At 41.4% G+C, this 15,575-nt stretch overlaps 2 long non-coding RNA genes across 2 annotated transcripts in view; one reads left to right on the top strand and one right to left on the bottom strand.

Moving 5' to 3' along the window:
• LOC145713007 (uncharacterized) overlaps positions 1-15,575 on the bottom strand; it is a 445,152-nt gene that overhangs the window by 53,225 nt on the left and 376,352 nt on the right. The gene's annotated exons all lie outside the window — the stretch shown is intronic.
• LOC132663701 (uncharacterized) overlaps positions 1-15,575 on the top strand; it is a 44,804-nt gene that overhangs the window by 27,425 nt on the left and 1,804 nt on the right. Inside the window, exons 2-3 of the long non-coding RNA XR_009603219.3 lie at positions 3,845-3,927; positions 7,516-7,603. This is a non-coding gene — a long non-coding RNA (uncharacterized LOC132663701). The remainder of the gene's footprint in view (positions 1-3,844; positions 3,928-7,515; positions 7,604-15,575) is intronic.

Raw genomic sequence — 15,575 nt, 5'->3', positions numbered from 1 at the left:
AATATGACTTTAACGACTGAAGAGAACAAAAATCAATTCTATGTACTAGGATGTTGTATGGAGCTTCTTTTTTAACTCCTGAATGAGCACTCGGTCACCATGGCTAACGCAAGAAGGTTCTAAGCATCAGGTATTCTAAAGAGGTCCACACGTGGACGGACCTTCCTCCCACGGACGGGTAGTCGTAAGAGTCTCGCTGCAGTCAATGACTCCTCACCACATCCCTCCCTTTATTCTATGCCCAGAGATCACTGAGAGGGTTGTCCCACTTTAGAGTGAAGAAAAGATCTCAACGGTTCCAGCGTCCCACCCAAAGTCACATGGTGGAAAGAGCTGTGTGCTGCTGAAGGGAGGCTGCCTCTCTCTAGAAACATCTGCAGTGACAGAGGGGCCAAGATAAAGCTGCATATTACCTGGAGAATCGATACCATCACGTGGTCTCATTAGAGAGAAAACCAAGCAGCAGTATCCCAAGAAGTTACCAGTTCTATAAGGAAGTCTTCCTCTCCCTATTCCTTTGATTGCACCCCCACATCGGAAATGGAGGGGGTGGGAGTGTATCAGACGTGGACTGAGACCCTCACACTCTGCAGGGTTTGGGTAGGAGGCTTTCTGCTGATATCTGTAAGGGGTGAGAAGGGCAGATCTGCTGGCAGTAAAGGAGTAAAAAGACGGCAAGATGAGATAAAGCTGGATTCTGGTAACACCCCCTACTCCACAAGTCGGATTCAGTTCTCCTAAGGTGAGCTCTTCTATCCATATGCCAGTTCAAGTCAATTTCGCCCTCAAGGAATACCCAAGGAACAAACACCATCTTCTCCAGGATGAGTTTCTTCTACCTCTGCTTTCAGATGATAAGGAAACTCTCCTTGATGCCCCCGGAGTTAGAGAAATTCCCTTAGAAGAAAGCGCTAGAGTAAAAAGATCTTTTGTATCAACTGAGAGTGATATTCTGTTTGATATCTTAGTCTACCGAAGGCTCAGTAACACAGATAAAAGCAGTACAAATGCCCTTTCCAAGGAGCAACATTTCATTTCTAGACAAATAGAAATAGATCAAGGGCCAATGCCGCTCCTTTGTTCTACTAAATCCGTGTTTCGAATAAACGGAAGAATACGAAGGTGAATTGCTGTAGGAAACCCTGAAATTATTTATTGTGTTTAAGTACAGAGCCAGAACATGGTAGACAAAACGAGGGGTAAACGTACGTGCGTGGCTGGTCTAGATCCTTTTAGATGACTTCTGTAAAAAGGAACCCTTAGGGGTGACTTCTACAGATTACCCCAGGTCCCATTATTAGTAATTCGAAGAAAGGATTATTAAATTAACTGATGAAAGATAAGAGAAATAAGAGATTCTATTTTACGTATATTCCTTCTCTAGGATCCTTCCTTTATTTATGTAGATCCAAGTTTCCGACCAATACTATTTTCTTTCTTTCTAAAGAATTTCTTTTACTATTTCATGCAAGGCAGGTCTGCTGGCAACACATTCCCTTGATTTTTGTTTGTTGGAGAGAGTATTTTTCCTTTACCTTTGAGTAAATAAAGGTAAAAATTTGCTGGATACAGAATTCCAGGCTGGTGGCGTTTTATGGGTCTGTTTTTGTTTTCAATACTTGTAAGTATTTCACTTGGTTTTCTTCTTGCTTGCACAGTTTCTAAAGAAAAGGCCAATGCAACGGTTTTCCTTGCTCCTCTATACGTAATTAGTTTTTTTCCCTCCTCTTCCTTCTTTAAAGATTTTTCTTTCTCTTTGATTGTCTGCCGTTCAAATCTGATACGGCGAGGTATGGGATTTGGGGTGCTCCTCCTGGTTGGTGTTCTCTGAGCTTCTCGGACATGTGGCTTCATGTTTATCGTGAACTTGGAGAAATTCTCACAAATGATTGATTCCGCTGTGTCCTTGGTGCCTTTCTCTCTTCTCTGTCAGTTATTCTCAGTAACTGTATGTTACACCTTTGTTTATTTATCTTTTCATTGAAATGTAAGTGACAGACTGCATTATCCACTGAAGACTCTAGTGGTTGCATCTGCAAAAATCAGGGCACCAGACAAGGGTTTCAACTCTTTTCTAGAAAGTTCCAGAGAGCTGGAGCAAAGCAGGGGGAGGCTGCAAAGACGGTGTCTCCTGGCCTCCATTCCCTGAAAGCACCTCCTTAGACTCCTATAAGTATGACGGACCGGAAGTCTGTCCCTGAGGCCAAAGCTCCTGGACAAGCAAATAAGCCTCTTTGTCAGAAAGACTGGGCAGTGCACTGGGTGTCTACCCAGAACTATCTCTTTCGCTGTCACAACGAATCCCAAGCAAGCTCTGTACTGTCAGCACGGAGCCTCATGCTGGGCTCAATCCGGGTCTCGAACTCAGGAACTGTGAGATCATGACCTGACCTGAAATCAAGAGTCTGATGCTTGACTGAGCCACCCAGGCACCCCTGATTTCTACTATTTGTAATACAAAGTTACCTGTTTGGAGAGTCTGGGTAGTTCAGTCGGTTAAGCATCTGACTTCAGCTCAGGTCATGATCTCACGGTCTGTGGGTTCGAGCCCCGGGTCGGGCTCTGTGCTGACGGCTCAGAGCCTGGAGCCTGCTTCGGTTTCTGTGTCTCCCTCTCTCTCTGCCGCTCCCCACTTGTGCTCTCTCTCTCTCTCTCTGTCATTCAAAAATGAATAAACATTAAACACTTTTTTAAAAACAGGAGTTACCTGTTAACTTTATTCGGTTCTCTTGTATGTAATGAGTCATTCTCCTCTTGCTGTTTTCAAGATATTCTCTGTGCCTGGTTTTCAACATGTTGGGTATGATGTGTCCAAGTGTATGGTCCCCCAGATTGTCAGGAAACCTACTTTGGGTCACTTCTATTTCGAGTCATGGCAACTATTCCAGGCAGGAGTTTTAGCTTCAGGGATCTGTGCCTTTGCCTTCTTCACCTTGTTCCTACTTCAGACTTGTTGGGTTTTAAAAATATATATACCCATTAATCCTAATTCTAGGAATCACATCTATCATTCTGAGCAAGCCCCTCAACTTCTGTCACCTATAAAAATAAGAACAAGACAATTGAACCTTCTTCAGTGGATCTTTAAGTTACATTTCAGTGACTCCAGTGGATTAATTGTTGGTATAAGAAACAATTTTAATACGCGTTCATATAACTGTGAGTGGGATAAACGATTTGAAAGTACTGTAAAAATGTTGTTCTAGGGCACCTGGGTGACTCAGCCGGTTGAACATCTGACTTTGGCTCAGGTCACGATCTTGGGGCTCTGAGTTCAAGCCCCACGTCGGGCTCTCTGCTGTCAGCGTGGAGCCCAGTTTGGATTCTCTGTTCCCCCCCCCCCCATCTCTGCCCCTCTCCCACTTGTGCTCTCTCAAAAATAAATGAAAACATTAAAAAAATGTTTTCCCTTTGCAGATTTCGAACTTCAGAAGCATTTCACATGTATGCCGTTTTGATCACTGTAGATTTTCGGGGAGCCATCTCAAATGTTACAATTAGAGATTCCAATCTGCCTTTCGAAAACCATGTGAACCCAGTTCCAGTTAAAGCAATTTGTATCCGAAGTTTTAATTCAAGATTTGGTATATGGAAATATAAGAAGACCCTAGGGTTTTCCCGGATACCTTAACTGAAATAATTCTGGCTTATTTAAAGAGCCAAGTGGTAAGATTTTATGAAAAAGATTATTTTTGGCATAATCTTATCTTCCCAACAAGGTAATCATCTTCTTTCTTATGGGAAAACAATAAATCCTTGATAGAAGCTCCGTGTTTTAGCCGATATCACAGAGTGCCCCAGTATTATCTCCCTGAAAATAGTTTTATTTTGCTTTTTCCCTCAGGAAGCCTGTGCTAGAGATGATGCGTGGGTCACCCAAGGCAAATATTCAAGCAAAGTACCAATGGCAATTTTTAAAAAATTAAAGTAAGTCTATGAAATATTATAATGTCAAGTGTAATATAAATAATTGCAACTCTAATGAAAAGTTGATTGTCCCATTTAGCAATAAATTTAAGGACAATTATTTGAAAGTATTATTGGGGTTAAACAAATTGCCACCATACTGAGGCTAGGAATAAAACAACAATAAAGTTTGCAAAATAGCACCAGAAAAATCTGGATACGTACTCAGTTGGGTATGGAACCCCACAGTCACATAAGTGTTAGTAAATGAAGTAAGACTATGGCCCAATTACTCTATAGGAAGTGGTGCATAAAAATCATTATATTGAGTCGAATCCATGCTTAAAATTATTTAGAATCAACGTAAGGTATTTTAAAAATTACTTTCTGTTGGCTTTTCATTCCACCGCAGATAATTTAAGATTTTATCTTAGATTATTGGTGTTTAATTTAATAGATGCTAAATTCGTGTACTGGAATAATGTAAATCTAAGTAATTTCATCTGCATATACATTGATTTAAAAAAAAACAAAACAAGTTCCAAGAAACCCTTTTTTCCAAAAACTTTTATTTTCACAAAAATAGTATCTGGCAACTTCTGCCACCTGTATGACATCAGGTTTTTTAAACAATACCTACTACTTGTTGAAAACAATACCACTGTTTGTTGAAAACTCACCGAATTCCAGGCATATTACCACAGAACAGTAATCATAGTTCATACTGCAAAATTGATTGCCTCAAATTTTTGTTAGATGATTCCGGGCACCACTCCGAGCGTTTTTCATGTATTAATTTCCTTAGTCTTCGCGTTATTATCACGGTCGCCTAAGTAAAACCGAGACGCGGAGAAGTTAGCAACGTGTCCAAGGTCACATAGTAGAGCTGACATGCAAAACCAAGGCTGAGCAGAACTCGACCACGGTGCAGTCCTGCCCATCCTGGGGTTATGAGAACTTGAATTTGGCCTCTTGTTTCTGCTGTTCCCCAGGTCTGTAAAATCGGGCAAGTCACTTAGATGCTTCAAGCTCCACTTAATTCCTGTGTAAAATGGGTGCTAAGCCAATGATGACATCCATCTGAGAAGGCCTCCTAAGAGAAGGGAATAAGAACTGCAGGTCAGATACAGACCACATTGCCTAGCCTCTGGTTCATGGCCAGCATGCGCCCGCCCCGCCGTTCACTATCCGTGATTGTGTTTATTATCTTCCCAAAGTCCTCACGTTGGTATCTTATCTGCTGTTCTCCATCTTGCCATTCATATTTTTTAGATATCCAAAAACCCTACCGCTACCCCAGGGCTTTCAAGTTCCTTGATTTTGAAGACATCATTTACGACCAGAACAGTGCAAAATTCATAATAGTTGTAAAGAAACAGAGACAAGGGAGCAAATGAGAAATAATCCCTTTATAAATATACTTATCGACCGTGAAACGCATCTCTGTTTCAAGAAAGGCATTTATTGATTGCCTCGAATTTTTTCCTAGATGTATGAATTATTTGTGTAAGTTAGAATGTTACATTTTTCTTTTTTTTTTTTCCCCTTGCCGTATAGCTGATACACGACACACATTAATTTCAGGTGTACAACATAGTGATCTGGCAATTCTATTTTTTTTTAATTTTTTTTTAAATTTTTTTAACGTTTATTTTTGAGACAGAGAGAGACAGAGCATGAACGGGGGAGGGTGAGAAAGAGGGAGACACAGAATCCGAAACAGGCTCCAGGCTCTGAGCTGTCAGCACAGAGCCCGACGCGGGGCTCGAACTCACGGACCGCGAGATCATGACCTGAGCCGAAGTCGGCCGTTTAACCGACTGAGCCACCCAGGCGCCCCAGTGATCTGGCAATTCTAAACGTTGTGCTGTGCTCACCACAAGTGTAGGTACCACCCGTCACCATACAATGTTACTTCATCACCATTGACTGTGCTCCCTACTCCGTACCTTTCGTCCCCATGACCTGTTCATTCCATAACTGGGGTCCTGTATCTACCTCTCCCCTTCACCCATTTTGTCCATCACCCTCCTGCTTCCCTCTGGCAACCATCAGCTGTTCTCTTTATTTATGGGTCTGTTTCTGTTTGTTTACTTGTTTTGTTTCGTTTTGTTTTGTTTTAGATTCCACATATCAGCGAAATCATACGGTATCCACTGTTCTCTGTTTGACTTATTTCACTTAGCATAGACAATGTTATATTTTCTTTGGCTATAAATCTTTGTTGTTTCCTATGTCATTCTATTATATTCAATCAGTGTTACATAATCATAGCTTTTACAAATGACCTGGCCTTCTTGGCAAATCTTAGGGAAATGTGTGATGTTCGCTATTTAATATTGTTATTTTTTCTACATTAAAACAAACATAGCCAAGATGCGTTATAGAAATGTAAATCATACTACATAAAATTCCACTGACAGAGAGAAGTTCAGCGTTCTAAATGTATGCCTATCGTATACAAGGTCGGAAAATTCACAGATAGGTTATTTTTATGTCAGAACTTTAAATGACAGCAACAGAAATGAAATTCAAGTGAGTTTATGAGCGAAAAGGAATTTATGTTTACTTAATTTAGAAGTCCAAGAGGGATAGATTTGGCTTCAGAAACATTGATAGTCAAGGGTTCAGCAATCAGGTGTCCTCACTCTTTGGAGCTCTTGGTTTCGTCCTCCTAGGCAGTAAAACCTTGGATTGTGAGCGAATTGTTCTGAGAGTGTTCTGCAAGATGAACAAGGCTTTCTCATAAATTTTAACTTGACACACAGGCGATATCTTAAGAGTAGTACGTGATGCCCAACGTCCCGTGATCACCACTGAGCCACTGGTTATTGAAATTCACCTCGATATACAAGTGCTTTGGATTGCAAGCATGTTTCTGGAATGAATTATGTTCGCAAGCCAAGGTTTCACTGTATCTGGTTTCAGGAGGGTCCCTGCAACTCCAGGCTAAAGCCCTTGATAGTTAACATTTTGGTCTATCCTCAATGTTACGTGACACAGGTGTTTTATATTTGTGGTCTGTTTTTTATTAGAGTTATTTGTATTCGACATTTTTGGTTACTCCATTTTAGTAAAGTTAACTCTTACGATTTTTCCAATTTTAGAACTAATTACTTAACACGGTGTGAGGATGTTTGCCACGTTGTTTTGTCAGGAGAGGTTGTGATATATTTATGACATTGTTTGAGAAAGTGTACAAGGGTTGAAATATGAAAAATTGGCCTATATCTGGAATCTAATCGGTTCAGAAAAGAACTTCAACCACTGTAAAACTCCATGCATCTACATAAGTGAAAATCAATTCAATTGATTTTGACGGACTTGCTCCAATGCCTTCAATTCAAAACTCAATTACATGTCGTGTTCCAGAATACGATAATTATAGTGACCAACAGAACCAGGGTTTTACTTAATTATGCAAAGGCCTTGCATTGTTTGAGTTTTCAGCGGAATGAAATGTTTTCATTCAATCACAGAGAGTATAAATCTATCATATGCTTCTACTCTGCAAGTGCTGAGAAATCTATTCTTCCATTGATGTGAGGATAATTTAAATGGACAATTACCACCACTAACGGCTTTGCACTTTTCTCCGTGCCTTCACAGCATGTGCGCTTACTGTCCAAAGGGCTTTGATGAGCGTTTTATGAGCAACCTTAAGAATTTGACAGCAACGTTCCAGCAAATCTGAAGAGTAAGTGCCCGAGAAGCAGGTCTACCAAGCATTTTCTCCTGTTTTCGAGAAAGAAAGGAGGCAGGTGAAGCAATCGTATCAACTTCTAAACGTGCTGCTGAGAAACAGAACACTCCTTTCCTGTGAGATGCTTTCAGCACGATAGTCGTTGTTGTTTAAAATTGCTAACGGTTTACAAAACCCCTGAAGTCTCTGGACTTACTGAGCCTGGTTCCCTGAGAAATGTGATATAAGTTGTGCGACTAAGTCTAAAATGGGGATAATTCGCAACCCACAAGGCCTTTCTCGTATAAGTGAGGTGACCACACACGTCAGTTAAGACCTAATGTGTCGAGGGTCGCCTGGGTGGCTCAGTCAGTTAAGCATCTGACTCTCGATTTCAGCTCAGGTCATGATCTCATGATTCATGAGATCTCGCCCCGTGTCAGGCTCTGTGCTGACATCACAGAGCCTGCTTGGGATTCTCTCTCTCCTTCGCTCTCCGCCCCTCCTTCACCTAGGCTCACTCTCTCTCTCTCGAAATAAATAAACTTAAAAAAAGAACACCTATTATGTTAACGTAAGCCACAGCATGTTCAATGAAGGAAGAATCAACCTGGAAAGCCTCACCAAAGATCCTTGATTATCTAGGAATGTTTAACTCCCCTTCAGTTTTGCAAGTTTTCATAGACAGAGAATTCTTGGTTGATGGGGTTTTCTCTCTTAGCACTTTTGCGATGTCATTGCAAAGTCTTCTGACCTTCATTACTTCTGATCAACTGTTAATCTTACTCAGATTGCCTCTTACATTAGAAGTTACTTTCCTCTTGCTACTTTCAACACTTTGCCTCTCTACAATTTGACTATGATGCGTGTACATGGAGATCTCTTTATGTTGGAGAGTACTTGAGTTGTGTTGAACTTCTTGGAGTTGTAGATTAATGTTTTCCATCAAATTTGGGAAGTATCCAACTACTTTTTTCTTCAAATAATTTTTCAGCTTCTTTTTCTCTCTCTTTCCTTCTGGGACTCCCGCTACCTCTGTGTTTGTACACGTACTGCTGTCCCACACTTCTCTGAGTCTCTTTATTTTTCTTCTTTTTTTCTTCCCATTATTCACATTGGATGCTCTCTATTGACTTATCTGCAACCTTGATGATTTTTTCTTCTGTCAGCTCTTTTGTTCTGTCATCATCTTTTGTTGGGCCCCGATAGTGATGTTTGTCACTTACACTGTTGCGTTTCCCGAGTAGACCGCATAATACTGTGGGTCTACAAAGAGCCATCGGTCTCGGACTCGCCCCTTCAGAACATCGAAGTCATTGAAACTCAAAATCCAAAAGAACCTGAGAGATAATTCGTGACAATATTCTCATTTTACAGAAATAAGGATAGTGATAAGATCCAGTAATTTATTTATCTAAGAGTTGACATCTGGAAAATTGCAGAGGTTGAATTTGTGTCCATCGGTCCTACATAAGGCGGCAGGGCCATTCCAACATGCACGACACTAGGAGCTGTGACACGGGCACAAATCATCAGCGCAAAAATATCAAGTCATTCATGGAATGAGAAAGGGGTAAAGTGATAGTACACCTCACGTTACACTTAATTTATCTCCATACTTGTTCACTGCAAACTTTCAGAACACCTCCTGTGTATTACCAACTTCTAGAATCATAACAGCTAATCCATGAGCATTTACAAATCTGTGGAATACTCTGTCCTGAGCGCTCCGAATGCACCCACAGATGACAGATTGTGGGTGTAATCCCGTGTTAGGTGTGAGAACAAAACCACCAGAGGTTAATCATGACAGCATTATGCAGCACTGAGTTAGAAGCGGATACGGAGTGTTCACTGAATCCTCATAATATCCTTCTAAAGTAGGTATTATGACTTATGGCTACTTTTTGCATGTAACAGATAATAAACTAAATCACAGGAAAGTTAAATAACCTGCATAAGATGAGACAGGCCGAGAGTGGCCGAGTCGCCCTCTGCACTCCAGAATCCCAGAATTCCTAACTGCACCCCTTAACTGCCATGTGGGACATTCTTGTGCGTGGAACAGCTCTGGTGTGCCTTCCTTATGCGACAGTCAGCTGTCTAAGTGCTACACCAGCCGCTAAAGCTACAAAATTAGTTTCCTAAGGCTCCTATAACAAAATCCCAAAAACTAGGTAGTTTGAGATAACAGCAATTCATTCTCTCAAAGTTCTGGAGGTGAGAAGTCTGAAATTAAGGTGCTGGCAGGGCCGTACTCCCTCCAAGACCTCCACAGCAGGGTTCTTCCATTGCCTTCTGGCATCTGTTAGTCCCAAGCATTCCCTGGCTTGTAGGGACACACCTCCAGTCTCTGCCTCCGTATTCACATGGCCACATTTCCTGTCCTCTTCTTACAAGGACACAAATCATACTGGGGTAGGAGCCCCCCCTCCTCCCGTGTGACCTCTCCTTAACTATTACATCGGCAACCACCCACCTCCAAATAAAATCACATTCTGTGGTGCTGGAGATTAGAACTCTCACGTTATCTCCGAGGGTACAGTTCAACCTAGAATAGCTATTGAATCAGAATCTCCCTCTGGTGAGGTGCACGCCACACACACACACACACACACACACACACACACACTCATACTTGTATATCGTACACTTACAGCATTTGAAAAATATGCTAGGGTTTTGTTTTTCCTACTTTCCATAATTTTACTTTTTTTAAACTTTTGGTAAGTACACTTAACATGAGATCTACTCTATAAAATTTTAAGTGCACAGCACGACATGGTTGATCACAAACACTGTGCTGTCCAGCAGGTGTCTGGAACTTGTTCATCTTGCATAAGTGAAACCTGATACACAGAAAACCAAGGCATTAATACATTTTCTAAAAGGCCGAAAAATAATTGATAAATTTACGACCCTAACAAAACCCCCGTTTCTAATTTTGCTTGATCCGTGTATATATATCTAACGATAGTAGAACTATAATTTATATGCTAGTTTTTACATATTTCTCATTTTCATGCTTCTAAAGAATCTTCATAGATAACAAATGTATGACTTTCTAAGTTTACTGCTCCCTATTTCATTGTTTGGGTTTTACTTTCATTCCCTCATTATTCGATATTTGGTATCTTTTTATTATTTCCGCAAAATAGGTAACGCTACCATTGACGTTTTCAAAACCGTATTTATTGCTTTTAAGTTATCACTTAGGATAAATTCTTAGGAGTAAGATTCGATACACAGGCACATTGTTACAAACTATAATGAAACACTGTTTCATACCTGATTTATAGTGCTATTTTGGTTTACCAGGGGCAGGGCATGAGTCATTTCACCCCTTAAGCCTTATATCGCTTGGGTGTAAGCTTCCCCAAAGAAATGAAAACGTATGTCTGCACAAGAACCGGTACACAAATGTATTATTCATAACAGCCCAGAGTGGAAAGACTCCAAATGACCATCCACTGAAGAACAGATTTAAAAAACTGTAGCATATTCACAGAAGGGAATGGGTCCTGAATGTCATGAAGGAGGGAGTAAGTACACGCTATGACACGGGTAAACTTTTGAAACTGTTATGTGAAGGGAAAGAAACCCCGCACACAAAGCCACAACTGTATGATTTCTTTCCTATGAAATGTCCAGAATATGTAGATCTGTAGAGACGCAAAGTAGGTTCATGGTTAGCTAAGGTGAGCCCAAGGGTGGAGGGAAGAATGGAAAGGGTCTGCTGATGAGGGATGGGGAAAAGGCTTTCAATTTAGATCGTGGTGAGGCTGCGCTCCTCTGTAGTACATTAAAAGCCACTGAGTGGGGCGCCTGGGTGGCTCAGTCGGTTAAGCGGCCGACTTCGGCTCAGGTCATGATCTCGCGGTCCATGAGTTCGAGCCCCGCATCAGGCTCTGTGCTGACAGCTCAGAGCCTGGAGCCTGTTTCGGATTCTGTGTCTCCCTCTCGCTGACCCTCCCCTGTTCATGCTCTGTCTCTCTCTGTCTCAAAAATAAATAAAACGTTAAAAAAAATTTAAAAAAAGCCACTGAGTTGTACAATTCATTTTTTAAGGTTATTTATTTATTTTGAGAGAGACAGAGACAGCGTGAGTAGGGGAGGAGCAGAGAGAGAGGGAGAGAGAGAGAGAATCTCAAGCAGGCTTAGCATTGCCAGCGCAGAGCCCAAGGCGGCGCTCAAACCCAAGAAGCCACAAGATCATGACCCAAGCCAAAGCCAAGAGTTGGATACTTAACCCACTGAGCCATGCAGTTGCCCCAAGTTGTACAATTTAAATGTCAATGGTATAGGGGCATCTGGGTGGCTCAGTCGGTTGAGCTTCTGACTCTTGATTTTGGCTCAGGTCATGATCCCAGGGTCATGGGATTGAGCCCCATGTCGGGCTCTGCACTGAGCATGGAGTATGCTTTAAATTCTCTCTCTTTCTCCCTCTGTTCCTCCCCCCCCACCCCCCCTCTCTCTCTAAAAAGTAATTAAAAATAAAAATAAGAATTTAAATGTAAATGGTGTAATATGTGAATTTATTCCAAAAAGCTGTGAAGGGAAAAGGCTGGGCCACAAGATACGCGAGGGCAGATGGCACCATTTGTGCCAAAGCCCCCAAGCAGTAGGAAGGAACTTGACTCAAGTTGAGAAGGGATTCTAATGGGTACCTTCTCCCCTGTTTGGAAAGTCCTTACATCCAGAAGGTGGGAGTAGGGATGTTTGTGATAAGGAAGAGTAGGAACACTTATTCCGCATTGACTGAGTGCTGAATCCTCTCCTCCAAAAAAACCCTTGTGAGGCACACGAAAGCAGGCAAAGACTATGCTCTTAAAAAAAATTAACGTTTATTTATTTATTTTTTTTTTTTTTTTTAATTTTTTTTCAACGTTTTTTATTTATTTTTGGGACAGAGAGAGACAGAGCATGAAGGGGGGAGGGGCAGAGAGAGAGGGAGACACAGAATCGGAAACAGGCTCCAGGCTCCGAGCCATCAGCCCAGAGCCTGACGCGGGGCTCGAACTCACGGACCGCGAGATCGTGACCTGGCTGAAGTCGGACGCTTAACCGACTGCGCCACCCAGGCGCCCCACGTTTATTTATTTTTGAGAGAGAGAGAGAGAGAGAGAGAATGGGGGAGGGACAGAGAGAGAGGGAGACACAGAATCCAAAGGAGCTCCAGGCTCTGAGCTGTCTGCACAGAACTCTACATGGGGCTCAAACCCATGAATCATGAGATCATGACCTGAGCCAAAGTCGGAGCTTAACCAACTGAGCCACCCACGCGCCCAAGATACACTCTTGGGGACAAAGACCATGTTCTCCTCCCTGCGGGATCCAAGGACCTTCTTCAGCATCTGCTACATAATAGGTGCTTAATATTTTTTTAACCCAACCGACCTAAGTTTAGTATTATTTTCCTAATTTTATAGGTGTCACCAAGTACTAAAACACAATGACAAATTTAATTCCTTTCCCTTATTATTGATAGGGAAGCCTGAAACCTGGGTTTAAGGTTTTTCAAACCAACTAATTTCTGGAACAGTTTGTAAAACAAAGTGTGTGTTTATAGATAGCAAAAGGCTCAGAAATTAGAATAGAGTGGTTGGTTCATGGTTGTTCATTAAACATCCAGGCTCTCACCAAGAGTACAGAAAGGAAGAATTACGATGATCAAATAAATAGAGTTTCTATCACGTCTCAAACGTTTGGCTTTGAAGAATGCAATAATCCTGCCTGCATGTGTTGAGCAAATGAGCTTGATTGTCCTTCGACTAATGCGTTCTTTATTAGGAAGATGGTGTCCTGTAAGAAGTCGACTCTTTCTACAGAATTCACAAGATACTTAAGGAGAATTCTCCTTTGGTGCCCCAAAGATACAAAGTGTTTAAATTATGTCCCCACAGGCCTTATACCAATCAATCTCCCTCTCTGGCTGGGCCACTCATGGGGCCTCACTGAGGGACAGAAGAGGTAACCAAAAAAGAGGTAACTACTTTTCCTCAGCCTTACAAGTTGAGGAAAAAAGCCAGATAAGAAATCCGTGTTTGAGGTCCAGCTCGCTTTCTAAATGATGACAAGTATCTGATGCGTTGTTCCAGCAGCAATGGCTGACCCTAGATGCTGCCTTAACATATTGTTAGTAGTTTCTGGGGTTTGCCCATTAATAAAGACACTCTTTGGAGAAATTCTCCACTGCACCTTATCTGGTTTCAAGGATATTCATGTGACCTGGAAACACATATTTAAGAAGCACTTAGGGGAGGGGAGAGAGAGCTAGCAGTGAAAGAGTCTCCCGTGAGGCAGATATTAGGAAAAGTAAATGGAGGGACCCACTGAGGACGTTGAGGATACACAGAGAGACCTAAATACAAAGAAAGTGACAAGGAGACAGAACGATGGGGCAAAGACGAGAGAGAGAGGAGGACAGGAGGAGAGGCTGAGTAGAGATGATGTTTGATTTGTTTTGTTCAGTTGGGGCTCTTTATTCTTCTTCCAGACGTGTTAGCGCTAGTTTCCCAACACCGAGGAGTTAGGCTGGCAGGTGCACAGAAAGAGCGGAACCCTGCCTTTCAACTTGGGGGACAGTTTCCATGGGGAAAGTGGGGCTGCCATTCAGGAGAAACATCTCCTCACAAAGAGGACACGTCTTCAGAGCTGACCTCAGACTGGAACTGTCTGAAGAAATGATTGTGGGAAATTATTTGAGGGCAACAGAAAATAAAGACCATTAAAAAAAATCCATTAAAAATTGTTTGAGTTGAGGGGCACCTGGATGGCTCAGTCAGTTAACCAACTGACTTGGTTTCGGCTCAGGTCACGATCTCGCGGTTCGTGGGTTTGAGCCCCACATTGGGTTCCACACTGACAGTGCAGAGCCTGCTTGGGATTCTCTCTCTCCCCCTCTCCTGCCCTTCTCTCTCTCTTAAAATAAATAAATCGACACTAAAATAAAATAATTTTAAAAAATAAAAATAAATTGAGTTGAATAAGTAAAAAGGAGGAGGGTGGGGATTAGGAGAGGCTAACACAAGAAGGAAGGGAATCGACATGAAATAATCATCATGAAGAAACAGGTCACGTGGACTGAAAGGCATGAGTTAGGGAATAAAATGCTACACTTGGATAAATTGTGGAGGCATCTTGGCATGAATTTGTGCCATCGGTGCATTCAATTATTTCACTTGTAAATAGAATAACTTAGAAAAAATACTTTGTGCCAGATATATAATATATGTTTAACAAAGATCGTGGCAATTTTTTTCATATATAAATTTAGATAAGCCAAGATAAAATATTCAGAGAAATGAATACTGTATTTTAACAAGTAAAAATAATATCAAAATACACTCACAAGAAAATGTTTCACTTGTCATGTAGAGTTTACATTAAGAGATAGTCTCTCCAAAGCTTTGGGACTTCTCTTGCACTCGGACTAAATACATTAACACAGTAATTCTTAAATTTGTATATTGTTTAACACTTTCCAAATCTGGTGTTATTTCCCTTGGTTGATATAAACCTTTTGGAAGAAAATGGGACAGGAATCAGGGGGTCATTTGAATAATTAAAGAAAGTAACTTACAGAGAAATTGTTCTTATTTGAGGGGATAACTTTAATAACCGACAAAAAGGGGATCAGACTGAGGTGGTTGCATTAATCTTTGTTCGTTCAGATTTAATATTCTCATTTTCCTCTTTTATACAGAGCTCTTTCCATTAAATCCTGCTACAACTTGTTTCTTTTTTTATCTATTAAAAAATTTTTTTTTTTTAAGTTTATTTATTTTTGAGAAAGAGTGTGAGCAGGGGTGGGGCAGAGAGAGAGGGAGACACAGAATCCGAAGCAGGCTTCAGGCTCTGAGCTGTCAGCACAGAGCCCGACACGGGGCTCGAACCCATGAACTGCGAGATCATGACCAGAGCCGAAGTTGGACACTTAACCGACTAAGCCATCCAGCCACCTCTGGTACAACTTGTTTCTAAAGAG

The sequence above is a fragment of the Panthera onca genome, chromosome D4, assembly GCF_046562875.1.
Source record: "Panthera onca isolate mPanOnc1 chromosome D4, mPanOnc1 haplotype 2, whole genome shotgun sequence".
Taxonomy (NCBI): domain Eukaryota; kingdom Metazoa; phylum Chordata; class Mammalia; order Carnivora; family Felidae; genus Panthera; species Panthera onca.
This window is presented reverse-complemented; position numbering and strand designations above follow the sequence as displayed.